General features: G+C 40.3%; 1 protein-coding gene across 6 annotated transcripts in view; it reads right to left on the bottom strand.

The window, feature by feature from the left end:
* The window catches only part of LOC122867693 (ankyrin repeat and fibronectin type-III domain-containing protein 1), a 137,448-nt gene that overhangs the window by 58,568 nt on the left and 66,157 nt on the right, over positions 1-12,723 (bottom strand). Inside the window, exon 1 of one of the 6 annotated variants that reach the window (XM_044178815.1) lies at positions 2,200-2,442. The exons of 4 other annotated variants lie outside the window; for them this stretch is intronic. The gene's annotated coding sequence lies outside the window, so the exon portion shown is untranslated. Of the gene's footprint in view, positions 1-2,199; positions 2,443-12,723 lie in introns of those variants that run through there. One more of the 6 variants, XM_044178817.1, reaches the window with a different exon arrangement.

Genomic DNA, 12,723 nt, shown 5'->3' with positions numbered 1-12,723 from the left:
TAGTTTGTTGTTGTTGATAAAATGATCAGACTGACAGCAGATTGATGCCAGAAACAGACGTGATTCGGAGACGTCTATTCTCAGCACAACGTCACTCACTCACTCTGTGCTGCCTGATTTGAATCAACCTCCCACCTGTCTGCGCCTCTCCTCCCACCTGTGCACCATGCGCTTGCCACCAAAATACCAAACTGGTATTTCAAGTGAATTTCAAGGTCAGGAAAATACCAAGCGGTCAGAGCACAGATTGCACTGGTCCTTGTGCTGCCAAAAAAGGGGCCCAATGTCTCCAATTTTATCAGAACACTGGAGCCATTAATGGACATCTACTGGTGTTGAGTGACTTTGGTGCAAGATCCTTTTCTATTAAAGTGTTTGAGTGGTTCAGTACTGCCAGTGTATGCTTAAAAAAAGACGTGAGGAAACAGCATTCCCTCCCTTTGAATCTAAAACTGAACATCAGAGGGAACTGTTGTTTTCAGTGTGAGTGCGTGCATGTGTGTGTGCGCTTTTATGTGAGCAGTGCAATGACATTTTGACCAGCAAGTGACTCCTCTACTCTGGCGCTTTGAGTGTGTGTGTGTGTGTGTGTGTGTGTGTGTGTGTGTGTGTGTGTGCATGTGCTTTTATGTGTGCAGTGCAGTGACATTTTGACCTTCTCTGTTTGTCTGCATATGAGTTTCATCCTCTTGGTGGGGGCAGGATACAGAGTGACTGACCTTTCACCTCTCAGCTCCCCCATAGTGCCCTCAGATAGTGCCACTCTGCCATGGGGAAGGCAGGTGGGTGTTCTTCATTTGAAAGATAGGTCTGTGGGGGGTGAAGGAGCACTATTTTAGAGCCACCTTTCAGACTGAATTAATTACCGCATCGGAGCATGAATAAGCAGGCTGAGACTTCATTTCTTAAAGGCAGAAACTTTGTCTAAACTGTTTACTTTACAGGAATACCATTACTACAGAATGACAAGCAATTGCAGTATTGCAGTTCATTGTGATTTCTCTATTCTCAGATTAATTTCTACATTATTTATAGAATTTTCAGATATGTAGCCTGGTTTCAGAATTAAAGTCAAGACCCTGCAATAGCCGATTTTTTTTTTTCTAAATCACTTGATTAACAGGATCGTTCAGCATGACTGCATCCTGGAGGCTGACTAGGATCTATTTTGAAGAACCTGAAATTTATGACCACTAGAAACACTTATGACCAAACAAACAAACATACAAGCATTCCCCCATGCATAATATCCTCTGTCAAACAGAAATATACAGTATGTGAAGTTATGTTGTATGTAATTAAAATGCTTTTTCCATTTGGATTTCATCAATTACCTACTATAGATGTGATCATTCATCAAATTAATGGCATCCAATGATATTTTGATCGTATGTACACTAGCTTCTCACAAACTTGGTTAACAGTGTTCATTCAACTTGCCATCTGCACCCTCTCACCTCTGTCCACCCGTATCCACAGAAAGCATCACTCGCAATCATTCAAATTTAAGAGAAAAATTCAAAGCAGGACTAACAGTTCATGTGCAATCTTAGCTGCTCATACAAAACCTTTCCCTCTCCATCACTACTCAGTCCTTAAATCCACCTGAGCCAGAAAAAGCATTCTATAGACAATGGTAGCAGGAGGCATCACACCTGACAACTATTCTTAGCACCATAGTCAATTGTCTTAATGATAGTGGGGAACGTATGGGAGACAATTAGCTGGCTTTACACACCAACTGTAGGACATATTTGTAAATTATGTGCCAACAAATTTTTAAAATCATGAAAAAAGAGTGACCATATACTCTAATAATAATAAATACATAAGAATCAGTCAATTAATCAGTCCTCAATTATTCATGAGATTCCAATTTTACCCACAGGTTTATTTGCATCTTTCTTAGTGTGTGTGTGTGTGTGTGTGTATGGAAGCAGGTGTGTGAGCACATACCTTTACAGCAGGTATCAAAAAAACTTGGCATTCCCTCACAGCTGTGAAATTACAGTGACAATATATGCTGTATTCTTGCCAAATGCCTCAAAAGCATAATCCGCTTAACATGGTTTTCTTCAAATACTGACTCATGAGCAAACAAAAACACACAAGCAGTGACACACAAACACGCACAAAAATACCATCGTATTTGCAGAATACCTTCACCTTGCATCCACTGATTCCAGTACACACACATACCTGTCGAGTCCAACCAAGTGAACCCAGTCGGAGAACGTTACTCCACTCTCCTTGTCTTCTTTTTCTCTCGTTTTCAAAACCCAAAGTCCTCACTGTGGTGTTCCAGTGGTGGCTCTAATTGCCGTTCACCTGTCCAACTTCAACTCTTTAGCTCCGTTTCCCTCCCTCCCTATCGAACTCTCTCTATTTTCCTCTCTTTCTGTATAAAGCCGTTGGTCACACGAAGGTTTGTGAAGCTTGCTCCGATGGTGGCTGCTACCGGCACTGACTTGTTGTACTTTAATTGTGGTTGCTAGGTGATAAGCTTCTCCAATTCTGCACACAGTGAGAAGGGGAGGACAGGAGAGGAGGGGGGAGAAAGTGAGAGAATAGGTGGCCGGGGGGGGGTAGGAAGAAATGCTCATTATAGACACAGTAGCCTGACGAGAATGATCTGCAGGGAGGAGGGGAAGAAGTTGTGCAGATGAGAGACATGGATGGATGGAGATGAGGGGACCTCAAAAAGCAGGTGTACTTCCTTGTCTCTACTGAGACTGGGACCACCTCGTGCAACCGCGAGCACTTAAGCCGGAGCAACAGCACACTTTTAGCATTTAGAGAATGTATGTACATACATTTACTCAAAGCCCAGTCACTTTTTCTGCTTGTGCATCAAATACTTATTTTTTTGAAAATCTTCTCTATTGGCTTTCCGCTCATTAAATGCAGGAAAAATTAGACTACAGCATTGTTTTCCAATTATGTTTGGAAGGACAACTCAGATCTAGAGTCAGCAGTAAATAAACAATTAGCTAATTATCTATTTGAGCACCTGGCCCCAACTCCCTGGTGCTAATTATTATCTTTGATGTACACAGGTGTCTAAAGCTGATGAACAGCACAAAGGAGCTTTTTTGTGTGTATTATGTTGTAATGTTTATCTCTTTACTATAAGATTTACTTCAAATGGATTTGAAGTTGTTGTAGTTGTCAGAATGATGAAAGCTTTACATGGCATTTATATGAAGTGAGCAAGAACAACATTTGGCACAATGTGTGATTTCTTTGATTAGGCAAGAATAGCAGCTAGTCATCAACATACAGTGGTTGATGATAAAAATGGCTATTTGAACAAGATTCCAATATGTCATTGTTTAAATATATAGTGATGCTTCTCTCAAAATCTAAATGATTTCTACTACACAGCAATGCTGACCACCAAAGAGACACCACCAGACTGGATGAGTTCAGTCACTTCTACATATCAAAGATATGACAAATTTATCTACAGACACATTTATATTAGATAGAAACGAGACAGATAGAAATTGTCTTTTCCCACAACAAAAAAGATTACCCCACTGCGACACAGGCAACATTTCTGCATCAGAGAACAGAATCTGACTGCCCCTATTACCGTTTATACTGTGAACTGGTGTTTCCCACATCAAGCTGACTCACATGGGACCTATTGAGACTCTGACAGCCTTGATACAAGCTCTTTACATAAGATGTGCGCACGAGACTCCGATATGGCACTGCAACCCATAAATTGGCAGTCATCATCTACTTTGTGTCGTTGCTGTAACATTTTCATTATTTATTTAATTTGAGTTTTCTTTAAATATAAAGGAGCTGTAAATAATCTATTCGAGGTCATTCAAACTGAAAAAGGTACTTGCTTGTCGTCTTGCCGATAGACCTGACAAAGCATGAATTCAGACTTTTTACAAATCGGCATTATGATGTAGTTATTTCAGCCTCCTTTTGATCCATTTATTGCAATTAAATCACAGCAAAATCTGTTTATTTTGTGTTCATAGTAGTAAGTCAGATTGAGGGCGAATATTTATTGGTTGTGTTTACTTGCGTTACTCACATGAGTAACGTGAGTAAACACAAATAATCCAGCGGTCAAACTTGCAAGAGTAACGCGAGATGCGAGAAAATTCGCTTTGCTTTCTGTGTGAACACACCATACATGGTAGCATGTGGTACTACAGTAAAGCACAGATAAACTAAATGTATTTTGTCCCTATAAAACATGTCCAGTTTTTCTTTCATGCTGATCTGTTCTATTACAGCACACCTTTTGCATGGACGTGACATGACAGCAATATTATAATTTACAACAAATGTCACATTTAATTATGTAAAACATATACATTCAGCACAAAAGCTGCAAATGAGCCACTAGTTGAAGCAACTTCTAGCAGCTATGCAGAGGGACTCAGAATTTGTCTGGAAGTTTGTGAAGTTTATACTTTTAGTTCATGTGATGACAAGGAATTGTATAAACGAAATTGTAGTTAATTCAATAAAGTAATAGTTTCAATGAGTCTCTGTGTGTATATGTGTATGTATGACAGACAGTATGTATTTGTATGGTGTTGGCATGATGTATTATGACTCACTGTGTGTTTTCAGTGTCTGGCTGTGGGCACACACAAATCTCTGCCACCTCATTGTCCAATGAGTGAGTACTGTGCAGCCTGAGTGGTATGTGGTATAGGGAACATTACTCATAACTGGTGGAAATGTCAAACATGCTGTTATTGCTCTGAAAGGATACACAGGAAACACTGTCATACTTTCTTTTTTTATCTTCCCATTCCTACGTGTGTCAATCCATCCATCCCTTCATCCACCCTTGCTTTTGGCAACAGTAAAATCCACCTGCCAATTTCTGGGGCTGAGACCGCACCGCACCGCACGCACCGCTGAGGGGCCGCAGCAGGTTGTCCCAACACCTGTCAGTCAGGAGAAGCTTTTCTAATTATAACTCCCACACAATTATGAACCCATCCCAATACACCACTCACCAGACACCACTCATTCTCATACATGCACACATCCACACACGCATTAAGCAACTTCCTTGGAGGGCTCTCAATGGCCAATTGGCCAGTAAATTTGCCAAACTGTGAGTTCTATGACATTTTACAACTATCTGCTGTCCTTTTTGCTAGTTGTTACATCATCAGCGTGCATTTTTACTGCTAAATCAATAGCCAGATATGTTTGGACTGAGGGCAACATTTTGCACGCTATGGTAACAAAGCACAACCCAATTATAAACAACAGCTCATAGCAGTCAACTGGGGGCCTCCTACGCATCTTGGTTGGCAGAGAGAAAATCAAAGGTGAGAAGGTGAAAAAGAAGGAGAGATAAAAAGAAAAGGAAACAATATAAATAGGAAAAAATGAATTCAAATGAGAGAATTAAGGGAAAGATGGTAAAAGAAAGCCAAATAAATTGTAATTATGTATGCATGTGCAGTAGCTCTTGGTGTAATTATACCCAGACATCTTGTTATTCTAAAAGTTGAAAAAAATTAGAAAAATGTTGAGCAAAGACTTTTTGAAAATCACCACAATGTGTGTCTGGGTTTATACAAAGGTTTCATAAGCCAAAGAGTTCAAATAATTTACTAGAACACAAACAGTAATATGCTCCACAAATATAGAACAAAAATGAATGCAAGGGTGATGTGGGGGAACAGTGTGTTATTTCTTTCTTTCTTGTGCTAATCCATTTTCCACTGTGGTGTTAGACAGCATTAATAGGGCTCTTAAAAACTCAGACACTTCTGAGGCAAAGACAAAAGAGGGAAAGAAAACAGATGACAAAGGAGAGCTGAAAGACAGATACATTACATCAAAAGGAAAACAAATGGACAGAAAGACTGGATGGCTAACAGGAAGACGGATGCAAAGGGAGACAACTAGCTAGACAGGTACACATTTACAGGTGGGCAGGTCTGTGCAAAGAGAGAAAACTACAAAATGACTGAAAGAGAAAGTTTTAGTTGGTATCACACATGCATGTGCCGTGCTTCCTGATTTCACTGAACAATCAAAATATGTCAACAGCACTGGGTGATGAGAGAGTGACAGGGTGGGTCTTCTCTCCCTCTGTCTCACTGTCTCCAGTTTTACAATGTCATTATTTGTACAGGATTCCCCCTCCCAAGTCTTGTGGTCTGGGGACCAAAGGGACCAAAACATGGCTCATAAATCAACACAGCAGTGAGAGACTATGGATATTTACCCATAAATCACTGTGGCGGAGCCACCTACAATCAGACTAATAGGGCTGGAAGACGTGCTGTCATCCAAGCCATGATGTCACCAAGCCTGAGCCTGTGGGTGTTGATGTTGGTGGTGGGTCTCTGGTTCTGTGTGTGTGTGTGTGTGTGTGTGCGTGTGTGTGTGTACGAGGGGATGCCTGCATATGTGGCTGTGGGTGATGCGTGTGTGTGTGTGCAGGGGGGTGTCTGGGTATGTGGTGGTAGGTCTACGGCTCTGCTTGTGTAAGTGTCTGTGGTGAGTGTGTGTGTGGTGTATGTGGGAGGCGGGATGTCTGTTTATATGGGTTTGTGTGTACTGGCCAATGTGTGTGTGCGTATTTGTCTGTCAGTATATACTTTCATCATGTCTCTGCATTTATGTACATGTTACATTGGTCTATACACACTCACATATTTAACACACACACACACACTGACATACAGACACACACACACACACACACACACACACACACACACACACACACACACACATTGGTCTTGTGGTTAGTGCTGGCTTACAATGGGTGTGGGATTCCATAGAGAAAATCTAAACAAGTCGAGCGGTTAGCACGGGTCTGCCACGTTTCCACACAATGGCGCTCATTGACATAAATAACTGGGGACTTTGTGAAATGGGACACCCATTAACTTCTCCTCCACAGATAATTGCCTATTAGATCTTGGAAGAGCACTGGATTGAGAAATAACTCAACTCTGACACTAAATGCAACTTGTAATAATAAAAAAGTCACATTGTGAAAAGGGCCTGGAATCCGTTAAGATGGGTTGGCTTTTCGTACTATCATCCAGCCAACCACTTGGATTATCAACAAAGAAAACTATGGCTTGTTGTAGGAGCTCTGCAGCCTGTGCCTTTGCTTAAGCTGCGCTTTGAACATGGAAAAGATGATGACAACAAGGGAAAAAGAAGACAAAGAAGAAGAGAACTGCAAATTAGAAAATAAGACGAAAGGCAAGAATAAATTATTGTACAAGAAAATGAAAAATGTAGTAAAAGAAGCAGAAGCAGAATAGTAAAAAAAAATTGGTTAAGGAATCGAAGAAAACAAAAGAATCAGAAATACCATTAAATAAAGTTCCAACCAAGTAAATGTAGGTAATATGATGACTAATAAACGCCTGCAAAGCATCCAGTACTGATGTCATTCATGACGTACACAATTTACTTATAGACACCAGTAACAACAACCTTCACCTTTGATGAATCAGAACACATGGTTTTGTTGTCAGCCCCACAGATTCTCTGTAAATTGATGTGCCCATGTCAGCACTTCACTTCCACTTACTGTCACCCGCCTCACTCTGTGTCACTCATGTTCCTGTTTGTGTGTGTCACAGCAGCATGAGGAAAGGACAAATGATCCAAGTAACATGACTCATTCATAAGATCAAATGCCTCCTGCATACAGTACATCCTTCAGAGTGTGCCGCACACAGTCCTATAAACAGTCACTCACAGCAACACAGAGTGAGTCAATTTTGATGTAAAATATGATGATGATAATTATCAGCATATGACTATACAGATCAATTATTGGGTTAAGAATAGATCTACAGGCAGTGACACATCAGTGAAGAGGCAGACCTTGCCTGCACGCATTTTGTGTCAAATTCTAGATAATCCCAGTGAAAACTTTACTGTATGTCACACAATTCACATAATTCATAATGTTTTGACATTGTAAGACAGAGAATTTAGCTGAAAGTCAAGGTCTGGTGCTCAGTGACGTCTGCCTTCTTTATGCTTTCATGCGTCCAACATCCTGCCATATTACCAGTAACTTGCACACACATGTTGTTTGTTGCTCAAAGATAGTCAGACTGACATACACACAGACAAGGATGGCGACACACACACACACACACACACACACACACACACACACACACACACACACACACACACACACACACACACAGTATATATACACACACACGCACACACATATATTCACTCCACCTACACATGCCAATGGCCATGGCTCTATTTATTTTCCCTCATTAGTTTTAAATGGCCCATCCAGACTTACTGTGGCCCCTGCTTTTAATCATTGGAGAGAGCTCAGTTCAGCGCTGGCTTCGTCCTCTTTGATGTCCCTAGTCAGTCCGCCAGCCAACCAGCAAGCCAATGTCTCTCCTCCCTTCCTTTTCTGCTACTGCAAACAGCTGCCCATTCTGACACACTTTGCAACGCTCTTTTCAGATTGAGTCACACATCTATCAAAATACTGTAATAAGTGTTCAGATCTGTTTAATTACTGGGAGTTAGGTGCATTGATGGAAAGGCAATATTCACATAAAATGGTGTGTGGCTAACAACAGAGAGAGACCAGAAACAAGACTATAGCCATGCGTGTGACTACAATACTGACATATAAAAGGAAAGGCTTCACTAACGTGCAGGTGTAATAGACCATTTGTAAGTCCATAGCCCAGCTTAAGGTGCCAAAAGTATGAATTATGGTAGACAAGTTGAGGTGCTTTTTTCAATACTGTCTAATGTTTCATGTGTTAGCTGATCCAGAGGCACAGCCCAATAGCAAGTATGTACTGTATAAGTTAGAGAGTAATAAGAGAAAGCTCCCATTGGCTTCTCATTTACCAATGCCGGCCTCTCATTTGAGATGGCTCATTTTAGATTTGATCAGTTGCTAGATTAGTTGGCTCTCAACAGTCTTATTTTTAGGACTTCTGCTATGCAATAATATTATTAAACAATAAGCACTGAGATTCAGTATCAGTACAGTTATCATCTAACAACAGAAGATGTCATAGAACAGAGGTTAAGAGGTCAAACAGAAGGATTTATCGCACTGGGAATTTCAGTTATTTCTGTATCACCTGAATCAGTCATGTAATTTATAAGTATTAAATTGTATTGGAATTAGGCAATTACAGGAACAGATGAAATTGTAAGATGCTCGGTTTGAAAAGATTTGAAATAATGTTCTTTCTATTAATAACTACCAGATAACAGAATATTTTTGGTGGTCTAAGGCCTGGTGATTCTTCAGTGATTACCCCCCCCCAAAACCCTCTCCTCTCTCTCTCTCAAAACCTAACATGGCAGCGACAGATGGCCGCCCACCATTGAGTCTGGTTCTGTCCAAGGTTTCTGCCTCTTAAAGGAAGTTTTTTCTTGCCACTGTCGCCAAATGCTTGCTCATGGTGGGATTTGTTGGGACCTGCTCTATAGGAAAAGTGCAATGAGATAACTTCTGTTATGAATTGGCGCTATATAAATAAATAAAATTGAAATTGAATTACATGGTCACAGTCATGGATCCAGAGATGATTAACAATTCCAAAAAGTGTATCAATGTTTCCAATCTTTATTTTCTATCCAGACATCCAGGGGATAAGGCATTGTGTCCAGAGGTGACCACCTCACTGCCACAAAAGTTTCATAGAAATCTACTCTGGATTTAGCGTTTTCTAAATGCTGAAAGTATTGTACTTGAAGATGCAACTTGGACTCACAGGCTTTGATTTCAGCTGGCTACCTCAGATATGAGATAGGTTTTGAGCTTCTTCTATGAAACCACGGAGGTACTTAACAGATGTGGCAGCCATGGCATGCAAAAATGTGTTGTTACTCTTGAATATGTGTGTTGCAAGTTTGAGGTTCACTGAAATTGCAAAAAGGACATTTTCTCCACTAGTCTTGACTTGGATGGACAAAAAACACAAGCATTAGATTTACACATACATTAAAAAAAACAGCAAACATAATCACAAAAGTTTTTCTAATAAAATATATAATTTTGTTGTACTATATAGCACTAGTATAAGCTTCCACGAAATAAATGTTGGTCCAAACAATGTCCTTGTGAGTATAGCAAAACCACCAGTGTAAGTGAGTGTGTGTGTGCTCTACGTGATAGCAGGGGACCATGCCACGGACATTCGTCCAATGACTAAAAAGAAATGTTAAGAAGAAAAATAAGCCTTTGATATGAATGACATCATCACAGCCTGACCCGTTTTGAATTTCTGACTGGGGGCCTAAACATACACTGTTAGCAAGGCTAGCACTTCATTGTGGTGTATATCTGGACTCATGCCTTTATTCATTACAGCGAAACGTCGTAATAAAGAGAAACAACTGGTGACTAATGGGAAATTACATCCAAAACGGTCTGAAAATAAGTAACAATTCATATCAATTTAGCTTTATGTCATCACCACATTTACTTTATTCCTCAAGTTCACAGAGAAAGAGAAAATATTGTTTCTAAAGCACCTTAATAATGTTTGACCTGTCTTTTCAAATCAGGTGTTGAGAAATATAGGGTAGAGGGGTAAGGTTAAAACAGCAGGTATATTAGTATATTCGCTGTGATACTACTGGGTGGTACAGTGTTGTACCAGAGTGTGTGTTCTCTCCTGATCCCAAAGTGATTTATTTCATTTTAATACAGCATGTTTGCTTTGGAGCATGATATGTATTTGGTCATGAGACATTAATAGAGTAGAAAACATGTTGAAAAATGAGCTCGCTGACGTGTGTGTGTTTAAATACTGTATGTGCTCGAGTGTGTGTGCCTGTGTGTGTGTACTGCAAGAGTCTTGAGGCCCATGCTGTCACTCAGCCCAGCTCACAGGGTGGTCCAAACACTGAGCCCTCTTTACTCAGTCACACACACACACACACACACACACAAGCACATGCACACAAACAAACAAACACTCACTGGTGTACATGTAATGACATACATAACAAAGTATACATAAATATATGGCCATATATATGACCATAATGAAGCAATCAAATAACCTCAGCGCTTCCCCTCTTCCTGTCCCAAACCATACACCTAAATATACTGCCACAGACTCCATCACACCAACAAAAATGGAGAGTCCAGAGGAGAGGAACAGCGCTACACAGCAACCCTTTCATGCTTCACATTTAGTGTAGCAAAAGGTTTCACTGGAAGGATGCTGAGTTTGACAACAGGGTGTATTAGCCAGTAAGTGACAGTGTCATTTGCAAGTTTTTTAGTAAGTCCATAAGGCAAATTAGCAGTACTAATGTAGAGGTAAAAGGGGATGTTTGGTGTCCTGTCCTGCCAGAATTTCATTATGTTCATTTAAAAACCAAAACTGCTCCATAAAAACAGCATGGCCTCTTTCCTCCTGATAAAGCTTCTTAATATTAAAGGAAACGCCTAAATTCTTCTCAGTGGAATAAATCTGTCTCAAAACCTTGGTACCCAACTTTCCAAAAAACAATTAACACTTACACTTAGGCTGTTATTGTTTTTCAGTAAATTGGACCAGAGTGACATTGATTTTGGCCTGCTTATGCTAAGCTGGGCAAGCAATAAAGCTGCAGTCCCTGCAGCCAGATATTTAACATTTGATTATTCAGCAATTTGATTGGGGTAAAGATTTCACAAATCTGAATATCGAAGATGACAGCATTTCTTGTGTAAATAGCACACAGCCATGTCAGCTTAAAATCTAAATATTGACCTCATTCAGCCCCACCACTCACCACTACAAAGACACACGGCAGTATGATTACTAACAGAATCACTGCACTAACACAAAAAAGATCAGAAGTGAAAGGGGTGAAAAAAAAGGGTCTATTTGAGCATGTGTGTGTAACTGAAGCAACGGAACATGGAATGCAAGTTGTGCCAAAGGAATGTGACACAAAAGTTGATGCCGTGGTGTTTGTTGACATGTCAAGAACTGAACCTTCCTGTAAGCCATTACCACCCAGAACAAAAACATAGATGTTTAATTAGAGCATATACTTTGTAGCAACAAAGAGATAGTTTAAAAGAAAAAAAGTTCAAACATAAGAAAATTGTGTTCCTTTCATGAGTACCAGACCATGGCTTGATTTTCCATATCTGTTCCTCCAAAAGACAACAAGCCACAAAGTGAGCTCACAAGTGATTTATTTGGGCTATTAGCACTGATGTATCTGGATTAGCTCCACTTTCGTCTTCCAGGTGAGGGGGAAATGAGTCGTTAATATTTGTGCTATGCTACAGTTCTCCTGCAGCATCACAGCTTGCACAGCAGGAAGCACAAGGCTCCCTCCCCTTCCCGCTATTAGACATTCACTGAACAAATACTGCAAATGAGCCCCGCTTCCCCCCAAAAATGGTAATAAGTCATAATTGCCTGTAATCTGAATACATTAGTCCTAAGAGGGTCCTGTTGCTTTTGTGTGCAATCATGGTAGAGCTTGAGGACTAAAATACGATGGTAAGAAAGGTGTACAACTCACTGCAAGCCACCGAGGGTCTGATTTTGGCTTGGCTCATGAATGATATATCATTGCAATACACAAAACAATTACACTGTACATTTCAGTGTATGTTTATGTTGCTGTATTAGATTCTCATGAGTGCTGGGTTCCTGTCACATGTGAGAAAGTATTTTAGACCACAGCCAAGCCAATATAATTGCAGTGCATTGTAAGGCCTCAATATAC

Source organism: Siniperca chuatsi, linkage group LG20, assembly GCF_020085105.1.
Source record: "Siniperca chuatsi isolate FFG_IHB_CAS linkage group LG20, ASM2008510v1, whole genome shotgun sequence".
Classification (NCBI taxonomy): domain Eukaryota; kingdom Metazoa; phylum Chordata; class Actinopteri; order Centrarchiformes; family Sinipercidae; genus Siniperca; species Siniperca chuatsi.
Note: the sequence above shows the minus strand (reverse complement) of the source record. Positions and strands in the feature narration are given on the sequence as shown.